Source organism: Pseudophryne corroboree, chromosome 4 (assembly GCF_028390025.1).
Source record: "Pseudophryne corroboree isolate aPseCor3 chromosome 4, aPseCor3.hap2, whole genome shotgun sequence".
NCBI lineage: Eukaryota > Metazoa > Chordata > Amphibia > Anura > Myobatrachidae > Pseudophryne > Pseudophryne corroboree.
The window spans coordinates 21,980,533-21,992,914 of NC_086447.1; the positions used below are offsets into that span (position 1 = coordinate 21,980,533).

The following is a 12,382-nucleotide window of genomic DNA, read 5'->3' on the forward strand; positions in this document are numbered from 1 at the left end:
TCACCGTCGACACTGGAGTCAGTAACCGTGTCGGCGTCTATATCTGCCATCTGAGGTAACGGGCGCTTTAGAGCCCCTGACGGCCTATGAGACGTCTGGACAGGCACAAGCTGAGTAGCCGGCTGTCTCATGTCAACCACTGTCTTTTATACAGAGCTGACACTGTCACGTAATTCCTTCCAACAGTTCATCCACTCAGGTGTCGACCCCCTAGGGGGTGACATCACTATTACAGGCAATCTGCTCCGTCTCCACATCATTTTTCTCCTCATACATGTCGACACAAACGTACCGACACACAGCACACACACAGGGAATGCTCTGATAGAGGACAGGACCCCACTAGCCCTTTGGGGAGACAGAGGGAGAGTTTGCCAGCACACACCAGAGCGCTATATATATACAGGGATAACCTTATATAAGTGTTTTTCCCCTTATAGCTGCTGTATAGTTAATACTGCGCGTAATTAGTGCCCCCCTCTCTTTTTTAACCCTTTCTGTAGTGTAGTGACTGCAGGGGAGAGCCAGGGAGCTTCCCTCCAACGGAGCTGTGAGGGAAAATGGCGCCAGTGTGCTGAGGAGATAGGCTCCGCCCCCTTCTCGGCGGCCTTATCTCCCGTTTTTCTGTGTATTCTGGCAGGGGTTAAATTCATCCATATAGCCCAGGAGCTATATGTGATGCATTTTTTGCCATCCAAGGTGTTTTTATTGCGTCTCAGGGCGCCCCCCCCCAGCGCCCTGCACCCTCAATGACCGGAGTGTGAAGTGTGCTGAGGAGCAATGGCGCACAGCTGCAGTGCTGTGCGCTACCTTGTTGAAGACAGGACGTCTTCTGCCGCCGATTTTCCGGACCTCTTCTGTCTTCTGGCTCTGTAAGGGGGCCGGCGGCGCGGCTCTGGGACCTATCCCATGGCTGGGCCTGTGATCGGACCCTCTGGAGCTAATGTCCAGTAGCCTAAGAAGCCCAATCCACTCTGCACGCAGGTGAGTTCGCTTCTTCTCCCCTTAGTCCCTCGATGCAGTGAGCCTGTTGCCAGCAGGTCTCACTGAACATAAAAAACCTAAAACTTTTTACTAAGCAGCTCAGGAGAGCCACCTAGTGTGCACCCTTCTCGTTCGGGCACAAAAATCTAACTGAGGCTTGGAGGGGGGTCGTGGGGGGAGGAGCCAGTGCACACCAGGTAGTTCTAAAGCTTTACTTTTGTGCCCGGTCTCCTGCGGAGCCGCTATTCCCCATGGTCCTTACGGAGTCCCCAGCATCCACTAGGACGTCAGAGAAATCAAGGCGTTTAATGTATTGTTACAAGGAGCAGGTAGCTCATGTTGTATTTTAGGAACAATCTTTTTGCAAGTGCCAAATATAGACAAGAGGGTGGATTGAATCTCATCCTTCCTCACTATGTAAGGTGGAATATAATGGTTGAGTGAATTCTTGCATTAAGCATTTGTCAATTTATATGAAAGTGTGTGAAGAAAACCGTGAACTAAAATTGATGAATTTGTTTATCACAAAGTTATCAGCATTGGGCTGAAGAGAAATGCGGAAGAATTATGTAACCGCCTAAAGCCCATCTCAATAGCCAAAAAGACAGCTGCACCATTTCCAACTCTGTACAGGTCAGGTATGGAAAGAATGAGAGGATGGTTTGAAGGAATTAAATCTGGACAAACCAAGCATGAGGACATTTTTGGACCGCTATAATCAGGCATTGGGACCTGCACATTTTCTGGCTTACTTGATGGACTCACGTTACTGTGGTAGTTGTGTAACTGCAGAAGAAAAGTCAGAAGCTCTTAAGTTTGCCAAAGAAAAATCTCCACATTCAGATATCCTTCTACCAACACTAGTCATGTTCCAAGCAGAAGCAGCCTCGTATAATGACCTCGTGTGACCACGATGATGTGTCACCAGTAGATTGGTGGAAAATGCCCATTGGTCCAGAACCTGCAGCTGGTAATGACACTATCGTGGTAGCAGTAGAGCAATTGCCGACAGCCGCAGCGTCATCAGCTTCAATAGGAAGAATATGTTCCACATTTGGTGCTGACAGAACAGAGACCCCGCTCGGGTACTCACAAAGCTGCAAAACGGGATCAGTATGACTGGCCGATGGATGGGATACCAGCGCTCAGTTTACCGACGGTATTTCGACGCCGGCATCCCCTTTGGTGACAGCATAGTGATGCCAGGTTTCTGTCCTCCCTCGGGATCCCGGCGTCGGTATATTGACTGCCGGGAAGCTAACTGCTTCCCTACAAAACTTGAGTTTCTTTATAAGGCGTTCAATAAACCTCATGTGTCGGCTTATTCAGACATACAAATCAGGCAACTGCCAACTACTGTAACATCATTGCCGTTTCTCTCCTTTTGCAGTTTGTGTGACTTGTGTGTAGTTTTGCTGCGCCGTGCCTGATTCACGGCGATACTGACAACTACCTTAAGTTACATATATTAAAGTTACAGTACTTATTGTATTATTGTTTTTGCTCGGGCTTATTTCTTTACTTGATCAGTTTTATAAAAATCCAAATGTAAATAAACAAAGCAAATTAAATAAAAAAAGCCAATTTAAAATAAAAATAAAAGAAAAAATCATAAAAAAAAAATTAAAAAAATATAGGAACTTAATACCTACCGGTAATTCCTTTTCTCGTAGTCCGTAATGGATCCTGGGGTGACATTAGTACCATGGGGTATAGATCGGGTCCACTGGAGCCTGGTACTTTAAGAAAACATAAGTTGTGTGCTGGCTCCGCCCCTCTATGCCCCTCCTGCAGACCCTATCTAGGAAAACTGTGCCCGAGGAAACGGACATACCACGAGAGAAGGAATATACAAGATAGCGGTGAGGTTACGAACCAACACACAACAATAAGATAGCAGTACTAACCAGAACAGAGGAAAGCAACACTAACTACAACAAAGGATAGCAACGCTAACCAAACATGGAACAGCAACAGCAGACCCAACCAAGAACACTTACAACCAAGTAAACAGGAATACGAAGCACTGAGGCGGGTGCCCAGTATCCACTACGGACTACGAGAAAAGGAATTACTGATAGGTATTAAATTCCTATTTTCTCTAACGTCCTAGTGGACACTCGGGTGACATTAGTACCATGGGGAAGTCCCAAAGCTGCCAGAACGGGTGGGAGAGTGCGGAGATCCGTGCAAAACCGCCTAACCAAACTGAAGGTCATCTCTGGCCAAGGTGTCGAACCTGTAGAACTTTATGAACCTGTTCGAACCAGACCAAGTAGCTGCATGGCACAACTGTAAGGCCAAGACGCCCCGGGCAGCTGCCCAGGAAGAACCCACCGACCTTGTGGAGTGGGCCTGGATAGAACTCAGCAGCGGCAATGCTTCCAAAGAATGGTCAACCTGAGCCAACGAGCAATGGACTACTTAGAAGCAGGACGACCAATTTTGGTAGCGTCATAAAGGACAAAAAGAGAGTCAGATTTTCTGTGACGAGCCATCCTCTTGACGTAAATTTTCTAAGCCCTCACCACGTCCAAGGACTTTGGAGCAATTGATGTGTCAGCCATCACTGAAACCACTATAGGTTGATTTACGTGAAAAGCCGACACCACTTTCGGCAAAAATTGCAGTCGAGTCCTGAGCTCCGCCCTACCCTCATGAAATATCAAATACGGGGTCTTACAGGATAAGGCCCCCAATTCCGAAAAACGTCTTGCAGAGGCTAACGCCAGCAACATGACAGTCTTCCGAGCTATATATTTCAATTCCACCCTTTGCAAGGGTTCAAACCAGTCCGACTGGAGAAAAGTCAAGACCACATTGAGATCCCACGGAGCCGTGGGAGGTACGAAAGGTGGTTGAATGTGAAGAACACCCTTCAGGAAAGTCTGTACTTCCGGCAATACCAAGAAAAAAAGGCATTTGGTTTCCCCCAGCACCCTAAATGATAACAGTAACCAGATATAAATCCCACATAATAATAGAATTCAGAGATCTTCGTTACACATATTTGCGCAAATGTGTGGTTAAGCCCCAAAGCCGCATCAAGGCGTCTCTGTATATTTGGGGTCCCTAGCGCTATATCTAGGTGCAGGGTGTGGCACCCCAAAACACCAGCATAAGCCAGAAAGCCCAACGTAGCATACCAGTGAAAAAACTATAGTGTTAATAAATTCGTATTTAGGAAGCCGAAGCTATAGAGAGGGTGATATAAACATGAAATGTAATTAAAATAGAGAAATAGTGTTAAAAAATTAATACGTGAAAAGTGTTAATAGAATGTAAAGGAATGCCACACTAAAGCCATCCAGCTCAGCCAGTCCAGAGGCACCACACCTCACACCTCCATTACCCCAATCTGGGTCTAATATTAACCAGGAGAAGGTCAATTTGGTGCCGCACAGGACCCTAAAGAAATTTTTCTTTGTAATGGGCTCTTATAAAATTTGTCCCTTGTGAACCAACAGTGCATATACATAAGAAATGCCTGTATCGGTCTTTAAGGAGTTACTGTTGTTGGTGGTGCACCCAGAGTCAATAGTACGTGTCAAAGTTACAAAGGAAAAAGAGAGACTCTGTGTTGGGGCACGCTTGAAAAACTAAAACTTAACTTTTAATTATAGTATGATAAAATTATGGTACACAATTCAACACACATATAATATATGACATCTAGTATATAATATTTAAGGAGAAAGTCAAATGATTCTCACTTGCAAAGTAATAATTTAGGAGTGGCAGTTCTCCAAGTAATATTACTGTTTAAGGTGACAGTGACACCTGAGATGAAAATATTAAGATTTAATTTCAGCATAACAGAAAATTCTTCCAATGCCTATTGTAATGGTATGTCCTGGTAACGATTAATCTGCTATTTGTAAATTTTTGATCAATAAATGCAGTATGCAAAAAGCTCTAGATGAGTACGTGATCAGAAAGAAAGATTTAATGAGAAGAAGGGAATATAGATATGAAAATGGTAACAGTCAAAGGTTGCTCCAACACCTCTGCTTTTCACATGAATACAGAGGTATTTATTACTGCACCTAATATTCCCTGGAAGTCTCCCATCCAGGTACTAATCAGGCTATCCACTGCTTAGCTTCCAAGATCAGGCGAGATTGGGCGTAGCCAGTGAGATGTGGCAGTAATATCACAGATTGTGAATGAGAGAGTGTATGGTTATTGGCACATACCAGATAGAGTACTTCTGCTGTCCATTATTGTGCACAGTCTCTCTGTTACTTTTAGCATTGCAGAGGAGTTATATGACTGGCGTCAGGATGAGAGAGTACTGAAAAAGTAAGATATAGGAAACGTATAGGTTCAGGGCCCGCCTTCTGCTGTCGACTGTCTTATAAATTAATATAGTGGACAGTGGATGAGAGAGGCAGGTTATCTGGGCCTATTGAGTAATGGTGTGAAATTACACAGATATCTTAAGGTTTCTTATGATAGTGCATCATTCAATTACATATTCTTAATCTTAATAGTAGTGGGCAAGGGGATTAATATTTCCGCTATTGGCGATGCCCCTAGAGTACTGCAAAGGAAGGCCGAAGCCAGCTGTTAGGGATATCTCAAAACACACGTAATAGTATGAATTGTATCTCACTAATTAGGGTATAAGGGTGGGAGAGAAAAGAGACATCAAAGAGCGTTGAATGTCTTAACTCTGTAAATAATGGGTAGCAGATTTAAAGAATTATTAAACAATTAAAGACAAAACATTTTTTTGTCAAATATACGATACCAGGAGGTGAGTGGGCTGAACCGTGCACTGTTCAGCACCACTTGTCACTGTGAACAAGCCACCCTCAGGTGAAACGGCCGTCTGTGATAAGTGGTGCTGAACAGTGCACGGTTCAGCCCACTCACCTCCTGGTATCGTATATTTGACAAAAAAATGTTTTGTCTTTAATTGTTTAATAATTCTTTAAATCTGCTACCCATTATTTACAGAGTTAAGACATTCAACGCTCTTTGATGTCTCTTTTCTCTCCCACCCTTATACCCTAATTAGTGAGATACAATTCATACTATTACGTGTGTTTTGAGATATCCCTAACAGCTGGCTTCGGCCTTCCTTTGCAGTACTCTAGGGGCATCGCCAATAGCGGAAATATTAATCCCTTTGCCCACTACTATTAAGATTAAGAATATGTAATTGAATGATGCACTATCATAAGAAACCTTAAGATATCTGTGTAATTTCACACCATTACTCAATAGGCCCAGATAACCTGCCTCTCTCATCCACTGTCCGCTATATTAATTTATAAGACAGTGGACAGCAGAAGACGGGCCCTGAACCTATACGTTTCCTATATCTTACTTTTTCAGTACTCTCTCATCCTGACGCCAGTCATATAACTCCTCTGCAATGCTAAAAGTAACAGAGAGACTGTGCACAATAATGGACAGCAGAAGTACTCTATCTGGTATGTGCCAATAACCATACACTCTCTCATTCACAATCTATGTGATATTACTGCCACATCTCACTGGCTACGCCCAATCTCGCCTGATCTTGGAAGCTAAGCAGTGAATAGCCTGATTAGTACCTGGATGGGAGACTTCCAGGGAATATTAGGTGCAGTAATAAATACCTCTGTATTCATGTGAAAAGCAGAGGTGTTGGAGCAACCTTTGACTGTTACCATTTTCATATCTATATTCCCTTCTTCTCATTAAATCTTTCTTTCTGATCACGTACTCATCTAGAGCTTTTTGCATACTGCATTTATTGATCAAAAATTTACAAATAGCAGATTAATCGTTACCAGGACATACCATTACAATAGGCATTGGAAGAATTTTCTGTTATGCTGAAATTAAATCTTAATATTTTCATCTCAGGTGTCACTGTCACCTTAAACAGTAATATTACTTGGAGAACTGCCACTCCTAAATTATTACTTTGCAAGTGAGAATCATTTGACTTTCTCCTTAAATATTATATACTATATGTCATATATTATACAGGTTGAGTATCCCATATCCATATATTCCGAAATACGGAATATTCCGAAATACGGAATTTTTTGAGTGAGAGTGAGATAGTGAAACTTTGTTTTCTGATGGCTCAATGTACACAAACTTTGTTTAATACACAGAGTTATTAAAAATATTGGATTAAATGACCTTCAGGCTATGTGTATAAGGTGTATATGAAACATAAATGAATTGTGTGAATGTACACACACTTTGTTTAATGCACAAAGTTATTAAAAATAATGGCTAAAATGACCTTCAGGCTGTGTGTATAAGGTGTATAGGAAACATAAATGCATTCTGTGCTTAGACTTAGGTCATCATCGCCATGATATCTCATTATGGTATGCAATTATTCCAAAATACGGAAAAATCCCATATCCAAAATACCTCTGGTCCCAAGCATTTTGGTTAAGGGAGACTCAACCTGTATGTGTGTTGAATTGTGTACCATAATTTTATCATACTATAATTAAAAGTTAAGTTTTAGTTTTTCAAGCGTGCCCCAACACAGAGTCTCTCTTTTTCCTTTGTAACTCTAATATTAACCAGCAAGGAGCCACATGATAATGGCTCCTTACTACAATATGTCTAAGCTAAGAGCTACCCACCTTGGAGCAACCCCATAATGCTCCATGTGGCATGTCAGGGCATGCTACGCTGGGCTTTCTGGCTTATGCTGGTGTTTTGGGGTGCCACACCCTGCACCTAGATATAGCGCTAGGGACCCCAAATATACAGAGACACCTTTGTCACTGGCCTAGACTGAGGGTGTTGTGAACTCGGGGATTCTTCCGATGGTTGGGAAGAGGAACCACAACTGAGCCGGAAAAGGGGTGGCCTAATATAGGATTTCCTCATACAGGACGCCGACAGTGGAGTTTGATGAAATATAGAAGAACTTTATTGCAGGGAAAAACAACTTAAAGTCATATGTCAAAGAGGAATTAATGAGGGAATGTCCAGACCCACTGAAGGGTTTTGTGAGCAATATTAGAGATACTGATAACTGAAGAAACTGTGGGTGATGTTTAAAAGTCACTGATAACTTGAGGAACTTGTAAATGATGATTAAAGGCACAGATGGATAAAGAACTTGTGAGCGGAGGTGAAGACACTGGTAAATTGAAGAACTTAAGTGCAGAGGTTTAGGACGCTGATGATTTGAGGAACTTAAGTGCAGTGGTTTAAGACGCTGTTGATTTGTAGGACTTGTGAACGGTGACTGAGACGCTGATGATGTGAAGAACTGAAGTGCAGGGGTTTAAGACGCTGTTGAATTGTAGAACTTGAGAACGGTGATTTAGGCCCGCAGCCCACGCTGATTCCTAGGAGCACTGGTGACTGGACCGCAGAGAGATATACCGGCCGCTGAATACACTGGAACCGGTGCAGCGAACTGGCACCTGGAAATGCCGGAGACACTGGAGTACAACTGCAGAGATCCTTGCCGGGAACAAGAGCGCTGGCATCCACGTCAGGGAAAGACGATACTCAGGCGCTGAGGCTCTATCCGGCGTCTGACTTTGTATTCCCCGCCACCGCTGGATTGGCGGAGCAGTCTGATGACGTCACCTGCCCCCCGTCCACGTGATGCCGGGTGTCATGGCGGCGCCCATGCCCCAGAGAACCGCCGGGAGCCGCGCCAGCCAGACGCCGGAGCCCGTGGCCCACCGAAGGCAGAGGCCGCAACACCGACCAGCAGACACGCAGGGGTAAGCGCGGCGAATTGCCGCCTCTGGCGTGTGACAGTACCCCCTCCTCCAGGAGTGGCCCCTGGACACTTTCCAGGTTTTGTTGGATGTCTGGAATGGAACATCTGCACCAGTCGGGGAGCCGTAACCTCAGTAGCTTTGACCCAGCTCCTTTCCTCGGGGCCAAAACCTTTCCATTCCACCAAATACTGTAGATTCTTGTGAAGATAGCGAGAATCAAGAATAGCTTTGATCTCAAAGTCCGTACCCTCTTCAGCCTCTGCAGAGGTTGGCCTTGGGGACTTAGAATGAAACCGGTTCAAAACAAGAGGGCGAAGAAGAGAGACATGGAAGGAATTTGGTATCCGGAGATGGGAAGGCAATCCCAATTTGCAGACAACCGGATTCAAGACTTGTAACACGGGGTAAGGACCTATGAACCTTGGAGCGAACTTCATAGTGGGCACCTTTAAACGGAGATTGCGGGTAGAGAGCCATACACTGTCACCAACCTTGTATTGAGAAGCTGCCCGTCGCTTCCTATCCGCAAAGAACTTATAGCGGCCAGAAACTCTCTTGAGGTTGGCATGAACTCGGCTCCAGATTTGACTGAAATGCCGGAGAGTAGAGGCTGCAGCAGGAACTTCTTCTGGAGGACAAATGGGTAATTCTGGAACTTGGGGATGAAATCCATAATTAATGAAAAATGGAGACTCACCAGTCGAGGAGTGATATAGATGATTATGGGCGAACTCGGCCCAAGGCAACAACTCCACCCAATTATCTTGTGAGGGGGAGAGGTAAACACGGAGAAAAGTCTCTAAATCTTGATTGACGCGTTCAGTTTGCCCATTGGTCTGTGGATGGTAAGCGGATGAAAACTTGAGTTTTATTTGTAGGGCCGTGCAGAGGGCTCTCCAGAATCTTGCCGTAAACTGTACCCCTCGATCAGAGACTATTTCCAGAGGTAACCCGTGCAGGCGGAAGTGTTCCCGAATGAATAACAAAGCCAACTTAGAAGCTGATGGTAATCCGGTCAACGGAACAAAATGTGCCATCAAGGAGAATCGGTCGATAATCACCCAGACGGTGTTATGACCCTTAGAGAGAGGCAGTTCAGTAACAAAGTCCATAGAGATACGAGTCCAAGGCCTCTTAGGAATGGACAATGGGTGCAACAACCCCGCAGGAGGCAGACGAAGAATTTTGTGCTGAGCACATTGAGGACACGAGTTGACATACTCTTGAACGTCCTTCTTCATAGTGTCCCACCAGTAAGATCTTCGTAGAAATTCCCACATCTTCTGAACTCCAGGATGGCCAGAAAACTTAGAAATGTGAGCCCACTGCAACAATCTTGGTCGAAATTTAGCTGGCACCGACATTCTTCCAGGAGGAGGACCCAACGCAGTGGGAGCCGCAGAAATAGAAACTGGACTGAGGATCAACGCCTTTACAATGGAATTCTGCTCATCCGAAGCCAATAAAGAACGGGATAGGGCATCCGCCTTGGTGTTAAGAGTTCCAGCCCGGTACTTAATGACAAACGAAAATCGGGCAAAGAAGAACGCCCATCTTGCTTGACGGGGATTCAAGCACTGGGCCATCTTGAGATACAGCAAATTCTTGTGATCCGTGAAAATCGTAATTAGGTGTTTAGCACCTTCCAAAAGATATCTCCATTCTTCCAAGGCAGATTTTATTGCCAACAGCTCTTTGTCTCCAATGGTGTAATTTAGTTCAGCAGGGGAGAACTTGCGAGAATGGAAACCACATAGATGTAACTTCCCATCTGGAGCGTACTGCGAAAGTACGGCACCAATGCGTAGAAGCATCAACCTCCAGAAAGAATGTGTGGCCGGAGAGCCCCAGCCACGAGGGAAATGGCCGCCTGCAGCACTGAAGGGGTTAACCCCTAGTGCCCGGCGCCATTTTCACAGACAAAGGGCGCTTGGCGCCAGATTTGAAAATACTGTGGGCGCTAGGCGCCGTGTTTATAACAGTGTACAAAATGTTTAAAATGCTGTATTTTAACTGTGCCGTGGTCCCGGACCCCTCCGGAGACCACGGCAGGGAGGACAGCCCCCGGCACGCTCAGCAGAGTGTGCGCGCCGGGGGAGAGGAGGCAGCCGCTGACCGCCGGAGTCCGGGAGCTCCGCTCCCGGCAGCGGTCAGTGTAGCCCCGGGCGCACTGGAGTGTGCGCGCCGGGGAGAAGGGTGAGCGCTGCGGCTGGGAGCTCGGCTCCCGCTGCAGTGCTCTAGGTGAGAGCCGCCGCTGGGGGCCGGGAGCTCTGCTCCCGGCGCCTCAGCCCAGCACGGGTGGCCAGCCGCAGCAGCCGGGACGGACGTCCCGGGCTGCTAGTCGGCGAGGGGGGTGCGCTGCAGCCCGGCTCCCCGCCGGACGCTGCAGCGAGGCTAACAGACAGGCGCCGCTCATGGGGGACCGGGCTAGCCGGCTCCCTAGCGGCGTGGGCACATTAGGCGGCCAAGCAAGATGATGAGCGCTGGGGTCCGGGAGCGGCGCCCCAGCACCACAACAAGCCAGGGTCACGGCGGCCGGGACAAGTGTCCCGGTCCGCCGGACTTCGGTACAGGGGGGTGCGCCGCTGCGTGCGGCGAGGCCACTGATTAGTGCCACCCTGGGGGGGACAGGGAGAGCCAGCTCCCTGGAACCCCAGAGGCAGAAAAGCAGGCTGGAGGATGGGGGAAGCCAGCCCCATACCTCCAGCACCCAGAGAGCCCTAACAGCCAGGCTGCAGGGCTAGGGAAGGCACTGCAGTGCCTGAGTATGTAGAGTCTGTGCAGGGCACAGGCTCAGTGTATATTTAAAAGGAAAAATGTACAGTGTGATTTAAAATGTAAATGTATTTAAAGATAAAGTGCACTTACTTGATTGTGTGTCCCAGGAGGGGGGAATCCATAGCTGTGCAGGCTGATGGATTCTCCCAGACCTTTTCCCTAAAAACGGAATGCTTTCCCATCCAGCCTCACAGTTCCAATGGGGACAGGGAGAAAAAGAAGCAGCTTAGCTATAAGACAAGCTGAGTGGTTTCTTGGAGCTCCATGGAGATCAGCCGTAGTGGACCAGAGACCTGGACCGGGGAGCCAGGCTGCCCAGCTCTGGAGCCCAAATCCAGGCTGCAGGCAGTGAGAAGGGGTCCCGGGCAGGTTTCTGGAAGTCAGTTTAGGAGGGAAAACCTCCCCCCAGCCAGACTGAACGGCACCGTGGGAGTAGCCTGCTCTCCCAGATGGGAGAGACAAAGGAGACCGACCACTCCCCACTGTCCATTGGGAACAATGTTGTGTGTGCATGAGACCAGAGCATGCACAGCTCATGGGTAAACATTGATTGGTTGTACACCACAGGGCGGGCTTACCCCCTGTGGTAAGGGGTCTTGGAGAGGGATAAAAGGAGGGCAGTTGGCCCATAGGAGTGTGTATTGTAACATCTTCTTCTGCTGAAACATCTTAATTGTATGCTGTTGCCCCTAGCAATAGGGAGGAGCCTTTTTAAAGGTTATTTTGAGCAATAAACACCTTTGCCTCAAGAAGACTGCTTCATCTTGTGACCAACAGGGTTAGGCCAAACCTAGCCCCGTCCTCCGGCTGTCCAGGGAAGCACCTGACGTCTCCAAGCTCCGCCTTCCGCCAGCTACCGGTAGAGGCCTAGCAAGTGGCTAGAGGGGATTCGTCAACACCACACAGGTGTG

At 46.8% G+C, this 12,382-nt stretch overlaps 1 protein-coding gene and 2 pseudogenes across 2 annotated transcripts in view; 1 reads left to right on the top strand and 2 right to left on the bottom strand.

Moving 5' to 3' along the window:
- Positions 1 to 12,382, bottom strand: part of LOC134908812 (uncharacterized) — a 78,960-nt gene that overhangs the window by 20,582 nt on the left and 45,996 nt on the right. The gene's annotated exons all lie outside the window — the stretch shown is intronic.
- LOC134913875 (5S ribosomal RNA) lies at positions 5,019 to 5,137 on the bottom strand (annotated as a pseudogene).
- Positions 6,471 to 6,589, top strand: LOC134913816 (5S ribosomal RNA; annotated as a pseudogene).